Raw genomic sequence first — 10,874 nt, 5'->3', positions numbered from 1 at the left:
CCAAGTAAATTTTGCGCTTCATTCTATAAATGTACGCATAGTCAACGCTTTTACAACCCTATTAGCTGACTTTAAAAAAACATTCAGTTCTTATAATTACATTTGTTTTCGCTATGATCATAAAAACACAATTACTATCAAGTTTTTCTTTTATTTACCTGTGTACTTTATTGGTAAAAATTTACTTCTGTCATCATGTGTGTTTCAATTCATGCAACTCTGTTATATGTCAGTATGCATGGTCATATTATGTTTCTGTTTGTAAGAGAGAGTTGTTCCCCTTTTGTTAGTATTTTGTACTTATGTTTGTGACGTCATCTTTGTCTGACTAAATGTAGAAATGGAAGCTGACGTGTTTTTATGTGTCCGTTTATAATCGCCTCCATCCATGCTACCAGAGCTATTCCCCTAGTCTGTATTATGGTGGAGTGACCTAAACGATCGGTGGATAATGATTTATACATATTTTGGATTTAATTTTGCATTGGATTTTGGATATTTTTACATATAAAGTTGACCGAATGTTCCTGATGGAATCTGCCATGCCGCCATGATGCTGAACACTTTTCATTGTTTTAAAAAAAATTATACCTGAACTTTTAATATAATACCAACATTTAAATTGATTTAGAAGAAGAACAGACCATGTCTCGTCTCGTGTCATACTGTCTTTGTGAATTATTTATGAATGTCTACATGTATTCCGTTTTCAACCAGAAAGCACGTGAGATTTATCTCATTGCATCATCATGATCATACATAGAAATCCTGTTGTCCCCTGTGTTTTTTTGAAAATTAAATCATTCAAATACTATCCAAATTAAATAAACAGACGTCCGATTCTCACATATATGATATATCATATAATAAACTTGCCCCTAATTTGTCTTTTTACATTATAAGTATAGCATGTAATCAAATTTTGCAAATTTTAAGAGAAAAAAAAATGTCCCCAGGGGTGATTTCCCTCCTGTTACCACTGGGTTTTTTTTACCTGTGGAAATGTTTTCAAGACCAAGAGTTATTTTCCCATTATGTATTGTGAAGAGCATCATTTCCTGAATGCATTAGTACAAATAAATAATTGGAAAGGCAGCCAGGTTTGAAAATCAAGCCCATCCAAAGTAAGAATTCATAGAAAAATACTTATTGGTGTTCTATCCTGTTATAGCCTTTTCTTACAATTTCTGAGAATATTTTAAAATGTGCACCACAACATTAAGTGTGTTTTCATATCATCTTTTTAAAAGTTATATGTCACAGGAAATACACTTACATTTAATGTGATAAAAAGACAAAAGCTATGATCGCGTAATTCCTTTCTGTTACGTTCTGTCATGTTACCTGATAACTAAAGGCTCTCAAGAGCCTGTATCGCTCACCTGATTCTACCTGGGTTTTTGAAATCATATGAAAAAAATATAAAATTTTGCTACAAAGTAACAACACTTGGCCAGAACCTCATTAAGAAAGGAACATTTATGCTATGTTTGGTTTCATTCAATTCAATGGTTCTCTAAAAGAAGACATTTGTATGTATTTCCCATAAGGTCCTATGTTAAACTAAGTCCTCCTCTGGTGGCCATCTAGGATAATGGATCGGCTACAAAGTAACAAGACTGGATCAGCACCTCATAACGAACATTTATGCCATGTTTGGTTTCATTCCATTCAGTGGTTCTCTAAAAGAAGTCATTTGTATGCATTTCCCATAAGGGCCTGTTAAACTAAGTCCCCCGCTGGCGGCCATCTTGGATGATGGATCGGCTGCAAAGTAACCACACTTGATCAGCACCTCATAAGGAACATTTATGCCATGTTTGGTGTCATTCCATTCAGTGGTTCTCTAAAAGAAGTCATTTGTATGCATTTCCCATAAGGGCCTATGTTAAACTAAGTCCCCCGCTGGCGGCCATCTTGGATGATGGATCGGCTGTAAAGTAACAACACTTGATCAGCACCTCATAAGAAACATTTATGCCATGTTTGGTGTCATTCCATTCAGTGGTTCTCTAAAAGAAGTCATTTGTATGCATTTCCCATAGGGTCCTATGTTAAACTAAGTCCTCCTCTGGCGGCCATCTTGGATATTGGATCGGCTACAAAGTAACAACACTTGGTCATCAACACCTCATAAGGAACATTCATGCCATGTTTGGTTTCATTCCATTCAGTGGTTCTCTAAAATAAGTCATTGTATGCATTTCCCATAAGGTCCTATGTTAAACTAAGTCCCCCGCTGGCGGCCATCTTGGATGATGGATCGGCTGCAAAGTAACAACACTTGGTCAGCACCTCATAAGGAACTTCAGGCCAGGTGAGCTAAAAAGTAACAGCATAATCATCATCATTAACAGGAAAGATGTTCAAGACAATTTCACTGAAGAATCGAAAAGTTAATCTACTTAATGCCAATCATTTCATTTAATATAAGTTATCACAACCATATCAAATAAACTTCATTATTAAATGATATGAGCAAATAAGCCCTAATACGGATAAATCAGCATGTGCAATACTAAAAAAATTCCACTGTCGATATAAATCAAAGATTTAATATGGTTCTTCGAACAGGGCCAATACCGAAAAAAACAGGGCCAATACAGAAAAAAGCGGGAAAAAAAGCCGTATTAGCCCTAGGCCTAATACAGGACGTTCACTTCCGCTTTTCAATTTTCTTACGCCATTACTTAACTTTGGAAGTATCGTTATGCATAAAAACACTTGTATAATATTTTTTAAATTAAAGTCATAAAAAAAACAGGTGAAATGATGTGCAATGTTTTGTAACGTCTTAAAGTTTTGAAACGGAAAACACGGGGCCAATACAGAAAAAGAGCGGGAAAAAAGCTGTATTGGCCCATGAGCTAATACGGGACGTTCACTTCCGGTTTTTAATTCTTTTATAATCTTTTAATAAAAGTGTTATGAACTGGCTGTTTCTGTATTGGCACTGGTATAGATTCTCGGTCAGCCGTATTGGCCCTCGAGGCTTATACAGCAAACCTTGAATCTATACCAGTGCCAATACAGAAACAGCCAGTTAATAACACTATAAAATAATATACAGTATATTGAATAAAAAAATAGTTTTTTTGCATTTGATAACATCAGAGAACATTGTGCAATTCTAGTATAGTAGATAGTAACAAAACGGAATTTATTTTAGATTTTTTAATTACCTAGGCAGATTTTTCATCTTGCAAATACAGTTTCAAAGGATAAATGACCTTGTTTGCTGTTATCTTTCAATTGTGACCAATCTTAAATGATGATTGTTTCTTAAACTTTAAAATAAAGCAGAAAAATCCTTTCTGTTACCATCTCTGTCCTGTTACCGTTGTTCTGTTATTCAAGATTCTTTCATGTTACCGACATATCTTACTATATTTAATGTATTTCTAAACCTTTTGTATTGCAATTGCTAAACTCAATAATTGGGATTTAATAAACTATTGCAGGATATACTAGTAAACCACAAACAGTGTCTTAAACTTATTCCTTATTCCCATTAGAAACTTTTTAAAATTGATTCACTTTGGTAACAGGAAAGAACTGGATTTTTTTGGGACCATTTTTAAAATTGCCATTGTTTCCTTATTAAACAATTGTTCGAATTACAGACAACAGTTCCTAGATTCCAAATGTGTGTTCTTCGATTTGTGCTATTAAAATACCGGGTCTAAAGATTTTTTTTTGTTTTTCTTCTTGCCAAAAACTATACTTTTTCAGATATTGTCTCATATGCTGTTTTGATTTTACATTTGTCAACTTGTATCGGTGATAACTGTATCGCCATGCATACGGAACTTCCGATTTCACCAAAAGAGCCATTTTTATAATACCTGTTTATTGATGTTGACCCAGTTTATCCGTTGGACTACACGTGTGATGTGTATTGCGTAATTTTGACTGTATTGCTGTTGTGTTTCATTCCGCCGTAACCTTTATTTGACTCCGCCTTTAAAAAACGTAATTATATTAACTGTACTGTTTGTTGATAAAGTCTGAGCTATTCCCCTAGTCTGTAATAATTCATTTTGAAATGAAGAATGACGCGAAATTGTTGTTATCAAATCAAAATAACGTAAAATAATGAAACATGCATATAATGTAATTATTTAAAAATGAAACTTTATTTTTGGCGTTGTTGAAGGCCGTACGGTGACCTATTGTAATAGATGTTTATTTCTGACTCATTTATTCACTGTTTGAGAGTTGTCCCATTGGCTATCATACCACATCTTCTACTTTTAAAATATGATTGATATGGACAGTAAAGATGACCGGAATACGTACATACACTCCATCAAATGGTATGGTCACTAAGGAACTAAAGACTGGAACACTCTGTAAAATGATAAGATCACTGGCGAACTTAAAGTCATGAACACTCTGTCAAATGATATGGTCACTGGCGAACTGAAAGTCATGAACACTCTGTCAAATGATATGGTCACTGGCGAACTTAAAGTGAGGAACACTCCGTCAAATGATATGGTCACTGAGGAATTTAAGTCAGGAACACTCTGTCAAATGATATGATCACTGGCGAACTTAAAGTCAGAAACACTCTGTCAAATGATATGGTCACTGGCGAACTTAAAGTCAGGAACACTCTGTCAAATGATATGGTCACTGGCGAACTTGAAGTCAGGAACACTCTGTCAAATGATATGGTCGCCGGCGAACTTAAAGTGAGGAACACTCCTTCAAATGATATGGTCACTGGTGAACCTAAAGTCAGAAACACTCTGTCCAATTATATGGTCATTGGCGAACTTAAAGTGAGGAACACTCCGTGAAATGGTATGGTCACTGAGGAACTTTAGTCAGGAACACTCTGACAAATGATAAGATCCCTGGCGAACTTAAAGTGAGGAACACTCCGTCAAATGATATGATCACTGGCGACCTTAAAGTCAGAAACACTCTGTCAAATGATATGGTCACTGGCGAACTTAACGTCAGGAATACTCTGTCAAATGGTATGGTCACTGGCGAACTTAAAGTCAGGAATACTCTGTCAAATGTTATGGTCACTGGCGAACTTAAAGTCAGGAACACTCTGCCAAATGATATGGTCGCCGGCTAACTTAAAGTGAGGAACACTCCTTCAAATGGTAGGGTCACTGGCGAACCTAAAGTCAGAAACACTCTGTACAATTATATGGTCATTGGCAAACTTAAAGTGAGGAGCACTCCGTGAAATGATATGGTAACAGAGGAACTTTAGTCAGGAACACTCTGACAAATGATATGATCCCTGGCGAACTTAAAGTGAGAAACACTCCGTCAAATGGTATGGTCACTGGCGAACTTAACGTCAGGAATACTCTGTCAAAAGGTATGGTCACTGGCGAACTTAAAGTCAGGAACACTCTGTCACATGATATGGTCACTGGCGACCTTAAAGTCAGGAATACTCTGTCAAATGATATGGTCACTGGCGAACTTAAAGTCAGGAATACTCTGTCAAATGAAATGGTCACTGGCGAACTTAAAGTCAGGAACACTGTCAAATGATATGGTCACTGGCGAACTTAAAGTCAGGAACACTCCCGTCAAATGATATGGTCACTGGCGAACTTGAAGTCAGGAACACTCTGTCAAATGATATGGTCGCCGGCGAACTTAAAGTGAGGAACACTCCTTCAAATGGTAGGGTCACTGGCGAACCTAAAGTCAGAAACACTCTGTCCAATTATATGGTCATTGGCGAACTTAAAGTGAGGTGCACTCCGTGAAATGGTATGGTCACTGGGGAACTTTAGTCAGGAACACTCTGACAAATGATAAGATCCCTGGCGAACTTAAAGTCAGGAACACTCTGTCAAATGATATGATCACTGGCGACCTTAAAGTCAGGAATACTCCGTCAAATGGTATGGTCACTGGCGAACTTGAAGTCAGGAACACTCCCGTCAAATGATATGGTCACTGACGAACTTAAAATGAGGAACACTCCGTCAAATGATATGGTCACTGGCGAACTTAAAATGAGGGACACTCCTTCAAATGATATGGTCACTGGCTAACTTAAAGTCCGGAATTCTCTGTCAAATGATATGGTCACTGGCGAACTTGAAGTCAGGAACACTCTGTCAAATGATATGGTCACTGGCGAACTTAAAGTGAGGAACACTCCGTCAAATGGTATAGTCACTGGCGAACTTAAAGTCAGGAATATTCTGTCAAATGATATGGTCACTGGCGAACTTAAAGTCAAGAACACTGTCAAACGATATGGTCACTGGCGAACTTGAAGTCAGGAACACTCTGTCAAATGATATGGTCACTGGCGAACTCAAAGTCAGGAACACTCTGTCAAATGATATGGTCACTGGCGAACTTAAAGTAAGGAACACTCTGTCAAATGATATGGTCACTGGCGAACTTAAAGTCAGGAACACTCCCGTCAAATGATATGGTCACTGGCGAATTTAAAGTGAGGAACACTCCGTCAAATGATATGGTCACTGACGAACTTAAAATGAGGAACACTCCGTCAAATGATATGGTCACTGGCGAACTTAAAATGAGGAACACTCCGTCAAATGATATGGTCACTGGCTAACTTAAAGTCAGGAATACTCTGTCAAATGATATGGTCACTGGCGAACTTGAAGTCAGGAACAATCTGTCAAATGATATGGTCACTGGCGAACTTAAAGTGAGGAACACTCCGTCAAATGATATGGTCACTGGCTAACTTAAAGTCAGGAATACTCTGTCAAATGATATGGTCACTGGCGAACTTGAAGTCAGGAACACTCTGTCAAATGATATGGTCACTGGCGAACTTAAAGTGAGGAACACTCCGTCAAATGGTATAGTCACTGGCGAACTTAAAGTCAGGAATACTCTGTCAAATGATATGGTCACTGGCGAACTTAAAGTCAAGAACACTGTCAAACGATATGGTCACTGGCGAACTTGAAGTCAGGAACACTCTGTCAAATGATATGGTCACTGGCGAACTCAAAGTCAGGAACACTCTGTCAAATGATATGGTCACTGGCGAACTTAAAGTAAGGAACACTCTGTCAAATGATATGGTCACTGGCGAACTTAAAGTCAGGAACACTCCCGTCAAATGATATGGTCACTGGCGAATTTAAAGTGAGGAACACTCCGTCAAATGATATGGTCACTGACGAACTTAAAATGAGGAACACTCCGTCAAATGATATGGTCACTGGCGAACTTAAAATGAGGAACACTCCGTCAAATGATATGGTCACTGGCTAACTTAAAGTCAGGAATACTCTGTCAAATGATATGGTCACTGGCGAACTTGAAGTCAGGAACAATCTGTCAAATGATATGGTCACTGGCGAACTTAAAATGAGGAACACTCCGTCAAATGATATGGTCACTGGCTAACTGAAAGTCAGGAATACTCTGTCAAATGATATGGTCACTGGCGAACTTAAAGTCAGGAACACTCTGTCAAATGATATGGTTACTGGCGAACTCAAAGTCAGGAACACTCTGTCAAATGATATGGTCACTGGCGAACTTAAAGTCAGGAACACTCTGTCAAATGATATGGTCATTGGAGAACTTAAAGTCAGGAACACTCCCGTCAAATGATATGGTCACTGGCGAATTTAAAGTGAGGAACACTCCGTCAAATGATATGGTCACTGGCGAACTTAAATTGAGGAACACTCCGTCAAATGGTATGGTCACTGGCGAACTTAAAGTGAGGAACACTCCGTCAAATGGTATGGTCACTGGCGAACTTAAAGTGAGGAACACTTAGTTAAATGATATGGAACTGGCGAACTTTAAGTAAGGAACACTCTGTCAAATGATATGGAACTGGCGTACTAAAAGTGAGTAAATTTCCCGTCAAATGATATGGTCACTGGCGACTTTAAAGTGAGGAACACTCCTTTAAATGCTATGGTCACTGGCGAACTTAAAGTCAGGAACACTCCCGTCAAATGATATGGTCACTGGCGACTATAAAGTCAGGTACACTCCTTCAAATGATATGGTCACTGGCGAACTTAAAGTCAGGAACACTCCCGTCAAATGATATGGTCACTGGCGACTTTAAAGTCAGGTACACTCCTTCAAATGATATGGTCACTGGCGAACTTAAAGTCAGGAACACTCCCGTCAAATGATATGGTCACTGGCGACTTTAAAGTCAGGTACACTCCTTCAAATGATATGGTCACTGGCGAACTTTAAGTCAGGAACACTCTGTCAAATGATATGGTCACTGGCGAACTCAAAGTCAGGAACACTCTGTCAAATGATATGGTCACTGGCGAACTTAAAGTAAGGAACACTCTGTCAAATGATATGGTCACTGGCGAACTTAAAGTCAGGAACACTCCCGTCAAATGATATGGTCACTGGCGAATTTAAAGTGAGGAACACTCCGTCAAATGATATGGTCACTGACGAACTTAAAATGAGGAACACTCCGTCAAATGATATGGTCACTGGCGAACTTAAAATGAGGAACACTCCGTCAAATGATATGGTCACTGGCTAACTGAAAGTCAGGAATACTCTGTCAAATGATATGGTCACTGGCGAACTTAAAGTCAGGAACACTCTGTCAAATGATATGGTCACTGGCGAACTCAAAGTCAGGAACACTCTGTCAAATGATATGGTCACTGGCGAACTTAAAGTCAGGAACACTCTGTCAAATGATATGGTCATTGGAGAACTTAAAGTCAGGAACACTCCCGTCAAATGATATGGTCACTGGCGAATTTAAAGTGAGGAACACTCCGTCAAATGATATGGTCACTGGCGAACTTAAATTGAGGAACACTCCGTCAAATGGTATGGTCACTGGCGAACTTAAAGTGAGGAACACTCCGTCAAATGGTATGGTCACTGGCGAACTTAAAGTGAGGAACACTTAGTTAAATGATATGGAACTGGCGAACTTTAAGTAAGGAACACTCTGTCAAATGATATGGAACTGGCGTACTAAAAGTGAGTAAATTTCCCGTCAAATGATATGGTCACTGGCGACTTTAAAGTGAGGAACACTCCTTTAAATGCTATGGTCACTGGCGAACTTAAAGTCAGGAACACTCCCGTCAAATGATATGGTCACTGGCGACTATAAAGTCAGGTACACTCCTTCAAATGATATGGTCACTGGCGAACTTAAAGTCAGGAACACTCCCGTCAAATGATATGGTCACTGGCGACTTTAAAGTCAGGTACACTCCTTCAAATGATATGGTCACTGGCGAACTTTAAGTAAGGAACACTCTGTCAAATGATATGGAACTGGCGTACTAAAAGTGAGTAAATTTCCCGTCAAATGATATGGTCACTGGCGACTTTAAAGCGAGGAACACTCCTTTAAATGCTATGGTCACTGGCGAACTTAAAGTCAGGAACACTCCCGTCAAATGATATGGTCACTGGCGACTTTAAAGTCGGGTACACTCCTTCAAATGATATGGTCACTGGCGAACTTAAAGTCAGGAACACTCCCGTCAAATGATATGGTCACCGGCGAACTTGAAGTGAGGGACTCTCCGTCAAATAGTATGGACACTGGCGAACTTAAAGTGAGGAACACTCCTTCAAATGATATGGAACTGGCGAATTAAAGTGAGGAAAACACCAGTCAAATGATTTGGTCACTGGCGAACTTAAAGTGAGGAAAACTCCCGTCAAATGATATGGTCACTGGCATTCTAGCATGAACATAAACCATAAAGTATACAGACCCCATACATTATGTAAAGGTCGCTTTTTGGAAACTCTGGAATTCTCACATTCCCAGAAAAAAAAATTACTAGGCGTAGAACAATTAACGTTTAGTAAAATTTGAGTTCAAATCAATCTCTAACTAGATCTCTATTATATTCATCTTTAATAACACACATTTCACAGCATCGTCATAAACGATTTTCTCTCGTAATATTAGTGTAACGACCAACTTACATTATAGTTGTTAATTTTTGTGTCATTTTGGTCTCTTTGGCAATCATACCACATCTTTTTTTTATAATTGATTATTATTATTGTTCCACTAGTACTACTTACATTTTATTTCTAATAGACAGACGTTATTAGGTCCATTAGAAGAAAAAGTTGTTATTTGCTATAGGACGCATGCAGGGGCGGATCAGTCCATTTTATTAAGGGGGAGAGTTCCAACTATATGTCCAAATTCAAATGAATTGATCGACAAAAAGGGTGTTCAAACCCCCGGACCCCCCTCTGGATCCGCCACTGACGCACGGTAGTATTTACATTCCGGAATTTAGATTGCTCTGTCTTTTGTGTATATATATATAATTATGTATCTGAACAGAGTGATTGGTAAAAAAATAAGTACATTTTGTATCAACTGAACAAAGTGTTCACAAGTGAGGGATGAATGAGGTTTAGACAATTACAAGTATACATACAGGTGAACATGAATTTTAGAGAATTTTTCAAAATTTTGTATTTACTGCACGATACAAGTCCTAAAAAGGCTGGAGGTTTTTAAAGATAATAACAACAACAAGTAAATGGTCATGATACATATTCAAATTCATTTCTGAATATTATAATGTAAGTACCTGATCAGTTTACTGTGCACGCAGAATTTCGGGCAGTGTTAGAAAGTTGGGAAAATTAAAAAAAAAAAAAGTATCATTATGCCTATGGGCCAGTAAATACTTCCTTGCCACCTACACACACACACACTGTATTTTATAACAAAAAACATAATCATGGATATTTACACACTTTTTTCAATACCTTGTATATAACTGAAAATTGTGGTAGATACTAGTAGTTCAAATTTAGATATAATTTGTAATCAGTTCTAGGTAAATACATATCATATGTACATTATGAAGCGATAACGGGGAAATAAAGATATATAT

This window comes from Mytilus trossulus, chromosome 14 (assembly GCF_036588685.1).
Source record: "Mytilus trossulus isolate FHL-02 chromosome 14, PNRI_Mtr1.1.1.hap1, whole genome shotgun sequence".
Classification (NCBI taxonomy): domain Eukaryota; kingdom Metazoa; phylum Mollusca; class Bivalvia; order Mytilida; family Mytilidae; genus Mytilus; species Mytilus trossulus.
This window is presented reverse-complemented; position numbering follows the sequence as displayed.